The 14,424-nt window shown below is 38.2% G+C and overlaps 1 protein-coding gene and 1 long non-coding RNA gene across 3 annotated transcripts in view; one reads left to right on the top strand and one right to left on the bottom strand.

The window, feature by feature from the left end:
- npy2rl (neuropeptide Y receptor Y2, like) overlaps positions 1-14,424 on the bottom strand; it is an 87,315-nt gene that overhangs the window by 18,713 nt on the left and 54,178 nt on the right. The window lies entirely within an intron of this gene.
- The window catches only part of LOC120733340, a 29,006-nt gene that overhangs the window by 5,614 nt on the left and 8,968 nt on the right, over positions 1-14,424 (top strand). Inside the window, exons 2-5 of the long non-coding RNA XR_005695793.1 lie at positions 862-868; positions 6,037-6,044; positions 9,613-9,623; positions 10,874-10,877. This is a non-coding gene — a long non-coding RNA (uncharacterized LOC120733340). The remainder of the gene's footprint in view (positions 1-861; positions 869-6,036; positions 6,045-9,612; positions 9,624-10,873; positions 10,878-14,424) is intronic.

The raw sequence follows: 14,424 nt of genomic DNA on the forward strand, positions 1-14,424 counted from the left end.
TACATCCAAAAACTATATGTGTGCAATGGAAAGACACATAGAGAAAACAACACAAATATGGTCCACAGGTCCAGTTTAGGTAAATTGTAAATGGATTGGTTCTTATATAGCGCTTTTCTACTCTGAGCACTCAAGGCACTTTTCACAACTTGCCTCATTCACCCATTAACACAAGCACTATTTTCTACACTCCTATGTAAGTACTCCATCTAACATCCACACACATTCATACTCCAATGGATACACTAGAGAGCAACTTGGAGATAGTATCTTGCCCAAGGATATTTGGCATGCAGACTCCAGCAGAACCACCAACCTTCCGATTTGTAGTTGACCTGCTCTACAACCTGAGCTACAGCCACCCAAAGGTGAAGCCTAATAGACAGCTAGCAGATACAGACACCTGCATCAGGATATTGCTCAATCAAATCAGATTTCCCCATAACTCCAGTATCCAGAAAAGATATAGAGAGTTTTTATGAAGGAGGAAATTAGCTACAGTAATTACTTTTTGTACCTAGCTGTAAATTTGCTTATTTCTGCAATAAAGCTGGACATTTAAAAATGGGAGCCTATGGGGATTAACTCATTTTTTCAGCCTGTCTCAAGTTAACATTTGAGAAAGTGCAGCTTTCAGCACATCCACATTGGCTTTTATGTTACAGCCATGGGTTGGTGCTTGTGTTTGACACTGCAGTACTGCTGCCGATGTGCATTACACTAGAGTAAATCAGACTCCAAAAGGTTTGCGATCCCCTCCAGAAATAAGGTTTCTTTGAATTCAATAAATCCTGTTGTAATCCAAACAATCAAATCCTGACTGAATGCTTCCATCTGACTAAAGGCTAAATTCTGCAAAAGTCTGTATGTTTTTTAATTCCTCACCTGAAGGACTAACAGATAATCGACTCTGCACTGTTATTCTTGTTCCGACTGGACCACCTGCTCTCCTGACTGATTCTCTACCGGTGTTAGAGATAGCATAAACAACAGCTGCAGCTGTTTCAATCGAACCCTGTATTCGACATCTAATTAGATGTGACTGTTTTTTCTGGTACATGAAGCCCCCACAGGGACTGTCCCCGGAAGGAGGCCAAGGCTATTCTGCAAATCTCTGAACCATGTCAGTTTTTGATGATTAAATTTGTGATAAGGGCATTGTGCCAGATTATGTTAGGACAAAAAAGCCATTTGGGGTTGAGCTGATTCTGATGTTTGCCCAATGCTTTCCTTCGGTTTTGTAAATTTTGGCCTGCTGCTTCCTGTGATGCTTCAGGGCAAATACAGAAAGGAATGAAGGGAGACGGAAAGAAAAAAGACAGCCAGACACACAGTGAAACATGAATCAGCTACATGAAATAAGTAAGACTTCAAATAATTTTAAGAGAATTTTGAATGAAAAGGAGCAGTCATACAAGGAAGACAGAATACCATCAATATTCATAATAACCTTGGAAAATAGAATGAAATTGTTTATTTGTGTACCTACAATCGGCACGTTACAAAGATGAAGGGTGATAAGACCTTAGTTTATGTCCTGTTTTGTGCTTTGTTTTATTTTTTATTGCAGTAACTGATTTGTTTAATTTGCATTCGCTTTTACTTTAACTTGTTCATTTGGTTTAGGCAGTAAGAACTACTCAATAAATAGTTATTTTTAGGCAATAAGAGCTACTTGGTTGGGTTCAGGTACTAAAGACAGCCCAGTTTTAGGTACTAAGAATTACTTGGTTAGTTTTCAGTATGAAGGAATACTCAGGTAGGTTTTACACGTATGGCCAATTAAATACAACCAGCATATATTTAGACTAGCATCCTTTTAGGGTGTCAAATGCCTGCCACCCAGTGACATCTTTTGATATGTGCCAAACCCTTGTGACCCTGAATTGCATAAGTGGATTAGAAAATGGACAAACTGATGGAGTTGGGATGTCAAAACTACTTTTTCAATGCCCTGGAATGAGAGCGGCCTGGTGATTAAGCATATTAAAGTATATGAATGAGGCAGCCACACTAGATCATCTCTTTGTGCCAGCCACAAAACTTGTCTGCTCCATCACAGCTAAAGAACTAAAGTAATAGTAGATGAAAACTCAAATGTCATTCATATTAGCTGCAAGGGTCAGTAAATGTTTTCCTCATTGTGTTAATGCTGGAGGCGTAGCTGCACCAAAATCAGACACAGCTTGTACTTTTCTGTTCTGATGTGTCGGGGTAACAATCACACTTCAGAAGCTAGTTAGTCCGCTCAAAGTCATCCGATGTCCAATAATGAGACAACAGCCCCTGCTCCCATCAAGACAACCAGACAAAACTCTCAGCAGAGAGCCTGAGAGAATTAATGAACGAGAGGCAGCAGATGAGCCTGTGGGCGAGGAAGTGCAGTGCTTGCTTTGTTTATCACACACTGCCTGAATGCTCCTGTTTTCATGCAGGGGAATTGAACCGACAACTTTCTAGCTGCTATCTTTCTACCTTCCTGCACATTTCACAGTACATCGGTCACATCGCTCGCTCTCTGTTTCCTTCTGCGTTTGATTTTTCTTTCACAGCAGCCCCGTCTTTTAATTCAAAGGGGGCTTTTTCAGATGTCGACAAACTGAAAGAGGCTCAAATATGAAAGGAATGTGCCCATTAAATGTTCCAGCGCACCCTACATTTGTATAAGCAAACTTCTCTGGTTCTTTTTTGAATAATATGCCTCTAGCAAAACCTTTAAATCTAATTAAATTGCAACAGGACGACATAACTATTAATTTCTCCATACATTCCTTGACAGACAGACAGCATCTTGTTACAGTCAAAGGACAAATTTAGGGGCTGCACCACTGCAGTGTATAAGTGAATAAGGACTATTTTGAACTGTGAATTGGGCAAAGGAAATGTAGAGTCCAAGTAGAAAAATATGAAGCTGAACATCATAGAATAGATCTCTAAGCGACTATAAATCATGACAAATCCTGATGTGAAAACATGCTTCTGAGTGCACTGTAACAGAGAAGCACTTAAAGACCACATCTTCCATCAGTGGTAATGTTCTGTTTTGCAGTTTAAAGAGTGGACTGAACCCTCATCCACATTTTAGTCAGTCTGTTCTTTGCAGAGGTTCCACCTCTCTGGCAAGCTAATAAAATTTGGTGGGCTAATTTTTGTGTAAATTTCTTGAAAGACAAATCTCCCACTTTGCGAAACCACTGGACTGTCTGTTGACTTCGTGTCTTGTGATGCAGCCAATATCTGGACCAAGATTTTAATAACCAGTGAATTTAAGGATATCTTCCCCCTTTTGCCTCTACATGGACCATCTATTTTCATGGAACCAAACTGGTCAAATGTGATTGATCATTTAACCTCAAGAAACAAACAGAAAACAGCAAGCGTTCAGTACCAACAAACTTGTCCCCTGCCTGCAGATTCATATGCATATATTTGTTTATTACATAACACCACCTGATCTTCAGCTTGGAGGAGGAATAACATTAATCCTCAACAGAACCAAATGTCAGGGGGTTCAGTAAGCATTAGTGAAGATTAGAAAACAATCTAACAAAAAAAGAACTGATAAAAAGTAGATTATAAGTTATCTGACTAAAACATTGACCAATACCAAAGAAGGTTTAAAATGATGCCACAAATTTAACCATTATTATAGGAAACCGGCAAGCATCATAGGTCAGAATTTAGGAACCCTTTCTGCCATTGCTCTAATACCATGGTTTTTACCCTACAATCCTCTTAAAGCCTCAGATCCTTTCAGTAAAGGTTCATGGATTCAAGAATTCAAGTCGGTGCATTGATCTAAAGTTGCTCTTAATCTAAAGCCATATTCTATAAGAGCACTGGCCATTATGGTTGTCCATGTTTTGATAAGAACTGCAGTTTCAAAATAAGTAAAATGCTAAAAAAAAAAAAAAAAAAAAAAAAAAAAAGTTTAATGGTTTATATAGTGGTGTCTCTAACAGTTGTAGTTTTACATCCAAGATTGGTTCTTTGTTCCAGTTCTAGCCCCCGTCAACAAGAGAGGACCATGAAAATGACAGGAATTTAGATTCCATTGGCTCATGGTCAAAGTAGCTCCCAGAGATAATAACCAACTATAGCCAACCAGTGAATTTGTAGATTTTACTGGGGAAGTACCATAGATTTAAGTAATGGTTGGTTATGCCACAGCAGAGATACATAATTTATCATTTAAATTACTATGATTTAATAATTTATATCATTTGCTTTTGTTCATGTTTGACAAGGTTTGTGGCCTTGCCCCATGTGTCACAAACCGTCTGTTTCTGGAGCTGAACTAAAACCACATGAGACTCCGCTTACTGTCATCAACTGAGTGAGCTGTAACGCATTTATACAGCCGTATTACGTCTATCACTATGATAGGTGGAAAAAGTACTTCCTATCCCATAATATATTTACTCTCCATTGTTATACACTATGGAAAAACATTTTTTAATGTATTTCGATGTCCTGTATAATAGTAACCTTACTTATTAAAATTCTATTTTATAATAAAGCAGTGCAACAGTTTATGTTTTATTTAAAGTCAGTACATTTTACCATCAGTCACTTTTAGTTCAGCTTCTCTTTTCTGTGCTTTGTTTCAACTTCCTTTTAAATGTTGGCCCTCTGGCAGCCTCATAATTTTTTCCTCTTCCGTTTTCTCTCTCGGTAAAATACTTCTTTCATGACTAAATGAAAGTAAATGGAACGATCTGATATCGTCGTGTTGGTGTTGTTCCCACATCATCATGAAAATGTTGTTCCAGGTTCAACATTGCAAGTGACCAATCAGAATGTGTGACGTCATACTTTTGCGACTTCGGGAAAAACCGCCGTAAAACAAAAACCTGTACTTAAGTTGCGAGAAACCACCTCTGTCCGCAGATCAACGGACCCTGACCCTAACCCTAACCCTTTAATAAACGGTAAGCAGAATTGATATTGTCCTTGCAACATTGGAATTTCATAAATGCACGAATGGCTTGGCGCGCAAAAGAATAACGTCACAAGAATGTGATTGGTCACTTGCAATGTTGAACCTGGAACAACATTTTCATGATGATGTGGGAACAACACCAACACGACGATATCAGATCATCCAAGTAAATGCTTGGTCTCAAATGCTTTTCATTTTCAGCCGCAGGTCTTTTCTAAGACACTGCAGCAGTGTTTGTAACCTTTAAACCTCTCCTCGTGAGCAGGCCCAATTCTAATTAACAGCTCAGGTTTTAAAATGTTACCCAGTGAAAAGGCTAAAATGGAAAGGCTGTTTAGGACTACTGTGACTGTTTCATTACTTTTTTTGCTTTCAAATCTCACCCTGACCTGCTGGAGACAGCAACATGCTATATTTTAACATGCTATACTATATTTTCAAAATTGTATCTACTGAGTCCAAGGTTGCTCAGTTTGGGTGCACAGTTTTAGAGCGTTTTTACAAAAAGCAGCCTCTGGCACCATGAAAGACTCTCAGCAGCACTTTCATTCAGATTATCATTTCTCATACTCACTTTCATTTGGTCACATTCTTATTCGTTATGATATAATGCGCTGAAAAAGAAAGAACCTGACATCTATCACTTCTCTTCTCCATCAGTGAAGGTGTGTTCAGCTGGAAAACACAAGCATCTAACTTCTTCAGATGTTATAAGCAAACGGTGAAGATGCCAGAAAAAGATTTCAAAGGCATGAAAGCTGTGCTTGTGTCCTGCCAGACGGATGGGGTACTGAGAGATAAACTGAGCATGACTGTTTATGCAGACTGTCATATCTGCTTGTGTCATGTCTCAGTTTTATGTAACGTCTTTATGCGCTCACTGTAGTACATGCATCCCTGAAACTCTGGACTATTTGCCTGGATCAGAGCAGAATATACTGCTCTCAGTCTCAGCATGCCACAAAAGAAAACAAAAGCTCACCATATGCATTTTACGCTATATGAGCAATTTATCTCTAAAGTTATTACATCAGCTCAAGGGAGACTGGTGAACCATCTGTAGCATGCAATACGGGTCTATTGTGGTGAGAGAGAGCTAAGAGTACAGGAAATGCTGTCATGTTACTAGTCTATCTGCAGTACCCCCTCACCTATGGCTAAGAGCTCAGATACATGTAGTAGAAATGAGCTGCCTCTGTAGTAACTACTAGGGATGGGTACCGGTATCTGGTGCCATGATGGCACCGGTTCTGACATAAACGGTAGTAACCAGACCAAAAAGCAGCGCACATTTCGGTGCTTTATTTCAGTGCTTTTTTTTTCCTGAGATGTCATACACTTTGGATTCCAGCCAATCATTTTACGTTTCCGAGGATAGTAGGCGGGCCCAGGTACGTACGTTCTTTTAGAGCAGAGCTACAGATTAAAAATGCCCAAGGCGAAGCCTGGCTGTACTTCACAGCAAAAGATGCAAACTCAGCAGCCTGCAACAAGTGCTTTAAGGTGATACTGTCAAAGGAGGTAACATCTCGAATCTGATGAAACACCTGGCGACGCATAGCGGTTCTTTTAAAAGCCGAGAAATGCGCCGTATTTGATAGCTTGCTGCGAGACCTCACACCAAGCACATCTACTGCGGGTGTGGTGCCTGTTATCGGACCCGGAGTTAGCAACATCCCCCAAAAATCCGAAGAGTAGAGTCCTGGCCCCTAGCCCTGCCAGTGTAGCAGAAATGATGACGGATGATGATGGCAGCAGCAGCCGTTCTTCTCTGAGTGAGTAGCTTAATGTTGTTCGTGTGTAATTTACGTTGAGTAGGCTAACCACGTTATTACATTAATGCATGTAAGGTGAACTTGCAAACACCGTCGTAGTTACATGCAGCTGTCTTCTTGTTTGATGGCAGATGCTCCCTTCACCCTGGCCAAAAAGGCTAAAATGACCAAAGAAAAAGAGGGAAACAGAGGTTTTTGGACAAAGTTTGTGTTTTTTCCATTGATTAAGCACTGCTTCCAGCCAAGAGTGATACCATATATGCCCCATAGCTGCAGAAAAGGCTAACATTGTTATCTTTTTACCAAAAACAAGCAGCTAAATATGAGAGGTTTTTGGACAAAGTTTGTGTTCTTGATTCTTTAAGCACCGGTTCGAGCACCGTTTAAGCACCGGCACCGTTTCAAAAGTACCGGTTTGGTACTGGTATCGGATAAAACCTAAATGATACCCATCCCTAGTGACTACAGTGACTAGCTCAGAGTAGAGCTGCTACTCCTCTACACTGAAAGGAGCAAGCGGAGGTAGTTTGGGCATTCGATTAGGATACAACCTCGGGACCCTTCCTTGGAGAGGTGTTTTATGCATCTCTTACCAGAAGGAGAGCCTGGCCAGACCCCAGGGTCTTGGAAAATGTCTCTTAGCTGGCTTGGGACAACCTCAGCTTTTATATGTGCAAACTAGAGCATGCACATATATAATATTGATAAAATATCCGCTACAACCCGCGTTTATCAAATCACTGCCAATATCCTACTCATATATCCATGTTACATCGAACCAGGTAAGCTTTGAGGTAGCCTTTCAGCTTTTACCCAGTGCTAATCATAAGGGATTATCTGACTACTGTGATGTTCAGTCTAGTACTGTATGGCATTTATCCTACAATATAAAACACCTTATTGTGAACTGGATCTAAATTAATAAAACTGAGCCAACATATATAATGCCACTGATATTATATGTAAGCCTAGCTAGATGTGCAGTGACCACAGTGCATTGTGAAGGAGTGAAGGAGAAGGAGAGCAAGGAAGTAGTAATGAAAAACATTACACTGAGATTTAACTGAGGATTTAATTTGCAAAACTTGCAAAAGGCAAAAATAAGTTAATAGTGTTTTTCCAGGACATGAACAGTAAGTATGTGTGAGCATTTATTAATGATGGCCAATGGTGGATTTTATTTTGCATCCAATTTTCTCTACTCCTCTCAGAACAAGCGAGTCTCGGGGCTATATAAAGATGCTTCTGCACACGAACACACGTAGAGTTAGGCACACACACACGAGTAAGCAAATGGCGTTTGATCTAATTATTTTTTTCTTTTTCTTCATTAGCTCATTTTGTACTTTGTGACAGATGGAGAGGGGATGCCAGGGACCTCACAAAGCTGATTGCAGCGCCTCAAAAAGCTTAAACCAGAAGGCATGTAGGTCATCGAGTCACGGTTAAAAAGATTTTAACAATACAACACGCGGTTGTTTCTGTCTTCATCTTGCTGCTTTATAAAATAGTCATATGCTTCATTTAAAAACAGTGAAGTGGTTGTGAATTTAAAGGATCTTAGCTTAAATGTACAGCAGTTCTACAATGAGCTGTGACTGCATGTAAAGTTGTTTATCATTTATTATAAATAATAAAACTGCAATCAACTATTTACCACCTTATTTTGTCAGCATTAGACGGGCGTAAGGAAATTCCACACTCATAACTGCACGATAGCGAGATGTTACTGAACTAGGCCAAGGGGTTCTCAGGTTTTTGAGACCAAGGAAAATCCAGTATAGTCCTAAAATAGATTAAACTGCTTTTGACTTAGCATCACTTGTCACAATCACATCCCTTTCTATTACATGCCTCGACACAACTGAACAGATTTGCAAATGATTGCTCCAAAGACAACATGTGAGAGAGTTATGGGCATTAAATTGTTGTGAATCATCCTGATATGAATGGATATTTTAAAGATGCATCGCAATATTAACCGTAAAATTAATCACATCACATTATCTTTTAGAAGTTAATAAGCTACTTTTCTTTCTGCTATATAATTTGTGTTTACTTCAAACATTAAAATCAAGTCAGGATGGAGTTCAGCCTCTCCATGTGTGATTGTTGGTATTGCGATGTTTGTCATTTCTAGTACTTTTTTTTTGGCTTATTTTGTTGGCTTGTGGGGCTTTTTTATTGGCTGTTATAGTGATGTTTGGGTTTCTATTCTTGATTGGTAAATTTTTTAAATACATCCTGTAGCGGTGGTAAGGTTTTTCTGTTTTGTTTGGTTTTGTTTTTGGTTTATGTTGGATGATAATTGCTATTTTTGTGGATTGTCAGTCCTTGGGACCTTTTGCTGTTGTTGATTGTGAATAGCTGCTGTTGTGGTTGGGTTTTTCGTTTTTGAATTCTGCTGGTTGTTTATTATGTGTTGTGCTCATTTTTGTTTTGGTAGATTCTGGTGTTAGTTTTGGTTGTTAATTTAAATATTATTCAATTATTGGTTTTTGTTAGGAGATAATGTGGGGGTTTTTTCTACGTTGTTGGTTGCTGGGCTCTCTGTTGTGTTTTTGGTTGGTAAAAGTTTCTGTTGTGGATTTTGTTCTTTTTTAGTTTTTGGATTGCAGCCTTTGTGTTTACTGTTGATTATTGTGGTGAGTTTCGAGGGGTTACTCTTTGTGTGCTGATTATTGATTTTGGTTGTTTTTGCAGAGAATTTCTCCATGGGTATTAATAAAGTACACATTATTATACCCTCGAAGTTAAATCTTAACATTTCCCAAACACAATGTACTACTAAAGGAGGATCGACTCACACAGCGTGGAATTTTTAGACAATAGTAGAAGTCTGTAAAACAGAGATCTATGATAGTTCAGCTTTTTAAGCAACAGCAAAAATAGGAGGAGGCATTTATGTGTCTTTATTAGATTTATTGACAACAACAAACAGTATCTTTGCAGAGATTCTTTGTCTGTGCACTCTCATCTTAACACGCCTTGTAGTACTGATACTTCTCTCTATATGAAGGAACATTTTACCTGTCCATCAATGTTTGTTGTCTTGTTTACTGCTACATCAATGCTCCCTGAAGTGTATGCTCTGAATAAAATATATTATTGTGCTTCTTCAGGCCTGACGAGCTCTGACAGCTAAGGCAATTTCCCTCCCACGTCACACTCCATTACCTCTCACAGTTTGTTAAAATTCATTAGCACGTGTGCTGATGTGGTGCTTATAAATTCACCTGTTTGGTTAGTCGTTTCATGTTAAGTCATGCATTTAGAAGACTAAATTCTCTAAGATTTATCAGGATGTTTTGTATGTTTTAATTACTTGCTATCATTTATGTCTTGTTCACACTAATTTATGGCAAAACTCTCTCAGTTGTGTTGGCATTTCTGAGAATAACCTAAAAAAACAGATTTTCAACCCATCTTTCAGTTTGAACATGAATAGTTGCGCTAAAACAAAGTACGGTGAATCATGCAGCCGAGTGAAGTTTCACAACTAAGCATCACAGCCGGGGGACATGTGAAACTGTTTGCACTTGTCTCATTAGACAGAAATAAAACTGAGGTGAAACTGCCTACCACGTATCAAAGCAGGTGATTAAGAATTGGTCTTGGCTTCTCTTGCTGTTCAGTCCTGTTTCATGCTTCATGTTGACACCAACATAGTCTCCAACTCATTAAAAAGATAAAACTGGCACAAAGGCAGTTTAGTCCTTTACAGCCAGAAAACAAAACTTCAGTCACGTGATACCAGTCTTCTGTTGCTACACTCATTACTGCTCAGTCTTTGTTTTGACTCTCACTCTATGAATACTGAAAGACTGCATTTGATTCATCGTGTGCAATCAGCACCATCAAATGTTCTAAGAAAATGCATCTTAATATTTCTAAAATTTAAATAAATATTCTAGATTTACATCTCATTAACAAATGCAGATGACTGACAACATTTCCTTTAGATGTTTGACTCTCTCACCCATTCCTTCATAGATGAAATATTCTTCCCTAATGTCTAAATTATTGTATACATTTTTCTGGGGAAGTAATTTAAATTATTTATTTTGTGCACATCAAATTATTTTACTGACAACAATGGGAAAAATCTTGAATTCTCACTTAAGAAGAACTGCGCTTAAGAAATCACTACCTGGAGGGTGGTCAATTAAAATATTTTAATTTCATTAATTTCATTGATCAAAAGCCAGAATTCCTCATGCTTTATCTGCAGAATCATTCCTGAATTAGTCATTTTTGACCTATTATTAGTGCTGAAACTGTGCAATAATTTTACTTCTGCTTTGCCTCTTTTTCAAATATTCAGGTACAGAGATGGCGTTAAAGACTTACTTAGGAATATTTATACATGTAATGTAGCATCGTAATTATGGACAGACCCTCGATATGCGCTTTCTCAGCTGAATTCTACTGACATAGTTTTACAGTTAAGTCATACAATTTGGGAAAGAAACCACATACATAAGTTACTGTCGTAATAACTAAGCCCATGTTAGTGATTTTGTTAACAGTAGTTTGGTGCTGAAGGACTATGGAGCATTTGGGTCTGTGCAAGTTAGATATTGGGGAATACATTCTTGAGCTTTTGCAGGTAATTTTAATATGGAAACATCTGCACATTTGAAATGGAACTCATAGCCGGTGACACTGAATGCCCCACTGTGTGAAGGATTCATTATTATTTCCATTAGAAAATGCATCTCCTGTTTTGTGCACAGTGTAATCTAAGATGCTTATTTTTGAAATAAATATCAATGTACTCCTTTCCTGTCTTTTTTAAAAATTAGGTGGGCCGAGAAATTTCCCCAAAGTTGGTCACCTGTCCATTTTTTATAGTTTTAAAAAAACGCAGGTGCCTTTGATGGTACCAAACTTTTTTCCGGTATTGTTGGGGAGAAAACTTACAAACATACAGTACAGCACTTCTGATTCACACTGCTAGTGAAGATTTATATAAATCTGACAAGCTGAACGCATTCTGTACTGTACAGGAGATGCGGCACGAGATTGATTGATAATGGTCTACAGCTGATCAGGAAGCAGAACACAATGTGCTGTACAAAAGAAGAAGAAGAAAGAAGAAGAGGCAAATTGCACAAAAAAAAATACGAAAGGTGAACCGTGTTATAGCGAGGGACCACTGTAATGCAAATATTTGAATATCTTTTTAATAAAAAATATCTCAGTGGTAAATGTTTATTCCCACTGTGCTTAGTGGGGTCAACTAATTATTCTTTATAATCTTTATAATCAGATTTGAGTGATCCTAGCCAAACTGCCTACATTCACCTCTGAATCACATAATACATCTAAATACAATTAACAATTAAGAAAACCAAAATGATAATGCATGATAATACAGTCATTATGACCAATAAAAAAGGGATCTTGTAATGAAACGTTGAAGTTTCGACTTTATTTTTTAGAAACGTCTGATTATTGTCATTCTAAAGCACATCACGTTTAACTTCCTTTTGAGCTTTGCCTTTTGTATACCCAAAGTCTCCTTCTCTAACATTAAAAATATATTGTGCTCATAAAAAATAGATCATTTTAAATTAGATTTTTCAAAACAAGCAGTTTAGCCTTATCTTTACACAAGAGAGCAGTGTGTGAGGGTTGACCAAAAAAAGTCATCCATGTTGGAAAATAGAATGGGTATCCCCCAAGGATCTGTCCTTGGCCCATTGCTGTTTAGGCTACGTTCACACTGCAGGTCTTAATGCTCAATTCCGATTTTTTGATCAAATCCGATTTTTTTGTCTGCTTGTTCACACTACAAATAAAATGCGACAGCAAACGCGCTCTAGTGTGAACGCTCAAAGCGGTCCCGCATGCGCAAAAGAAGACGTCACACACAACGCGCTCTGTTTAGCCCCAGAGCAAACAATATTGTTTGACTGATGGCCTTAATATAAAGACTTCGGACTTCATGTTTCCCAATTTTTGCTTTAAGTTATTTAGTTATTTACATAATAATGTAGATAACCTAATAATTATCCTCATTGCTGTTTTAGAGAGGAGCTGTGCTTCAAAGGATAGTTGCAGATTTCTGTCAGAATCTGCAGATTATACAGTACAAATAAAATGTTCACGTTTCTCCAACGTTGTCTTCCCAGCAGTTTCACTCGATGGCCAGGAAGCGTTCGCGATGTCTTCTCCGGTGCTGATAATTGGCGTCTGTCTTGTGTCAGTGACGTAAAAGACGGATTTAATGCGACATGACCATTCAAACAGCAGTCGCTTTCTAAAACATCGGATATGTATCGGATTCAGCACCACATACGAAAGTGACCCAGATCGGATTTGAAAATATCGGATTTGTGCCGTTCACACTGTCATACCACGATCGGATATGGGTCGCATAAGGTCAAAAAAATCTGATTTGATGCGCTTTCGCCTGCAGTGTGAACGTAGCCTTAGTTTGTTTATTAATAACCTGCCTGCCAGTTGTCCAAAAGCTAGCCATCAGCTTTATGCAGATGATGCAGTTATACATGTACCAGCTAAGTCACCTGGTGAGACAGCAGAAACTTTAACGTCACATTTGAATGTCCAACTACGGCTGGAACATGATCATCTTGTATTGAATTTATAAAGAAAACAATTTCTATGTGTTTTTTTTATTAGAAAATATAGTTCATCTGATGATTTTAAAATCAAGTTACTGTAATAATCATATCTAATATCTGATTACAGGTATTAGATCATTTACATTGAAGGTTAAAGGTTGGTTAAAGGGAAATCAGAGCTGTAGTCATTTTAAGTAATCTTTTTTTTCTTTTTACATTGTCTAAAATTGTAGCTGTATTCATGGTTTATTTTGGTTTCATGAAAATGTATGTTTTAACTCCGTGTATTGTGAATGTAAGCCCAACAAGGGACAATGGTTGGAAACTAGCAATACCTATAAACTTATGTGCAGTACATCAATTTTATGTTTTATACTTGGACGATGTTAATCTGTACTGTCCCTTTTAAATAAAGAATTATTATTATGAATTGGGTCATCATACATGAAATAAAAAGGAAAATGGCAAAATAGGATTTGTGCATCTCTTGAAATTCTTTTGAACTCTTTAGATGTCACTTTTCTGTCCTCTGTATAAAATCCTTATTTATGTGCTCACACAGACACTCTTCACATATTGGTAAAGAAAACTCTGATTCCTCCATTTAAAATGTCTGCGTGTCACAAAAACAACAAATGTCTGAGTTCATCTCTGCATCCGCTGGCCTCTCCCACTCGAACCAGCCAACAAATTTGAGACATCACTAAGATCTAGCACACAGCGGCAGATGTTTGAGTCATCCTTACTGACAGCTTACACATACACATATACAGACGGGTTAGAAATTAAAGGAATAAGCTGAACTTTTGACCCCTACGTTGAAGAAACGGTGACTGTGTTATGCTGCAGGCAGCATTTTGCTGCTGTTGTTTGGGTTCACTCGCCCCAGAAATCTGTTCAGGGAGAACACCTTAATCTTATGATGAAAGATTTCTATGGTAATGGGAGTGGTCTCTACCAGGATGACGTTACCACCAACAGGGCATGAGTGACTATGATGATGAGTATGATGATATGAATCACATCTAGGCCGGGGTACTTTTTATAAAAAGATATGTGCATAGAACAAGCCAGGAATTAGATTTTCGGTACCTTTCTGGTATTTGTTGTACAAGTT

Source organism: Simochromis diagramma, unplaced genomic scaffold, assembly GCF_900408965.1.
Source record: "Simochromis diagramma unplaced genomic scaffold, fSimDia1.1 OVJJ01000229.1, whole genome shotgun sequence".
NCBI classification, from domain to species: domain Eukaryota; kingdom Metazoa; phylum Chordata; class Actinopteri; order Cichliformes; family Cichlidae; genus Simochromis; species Simochromis diagramma.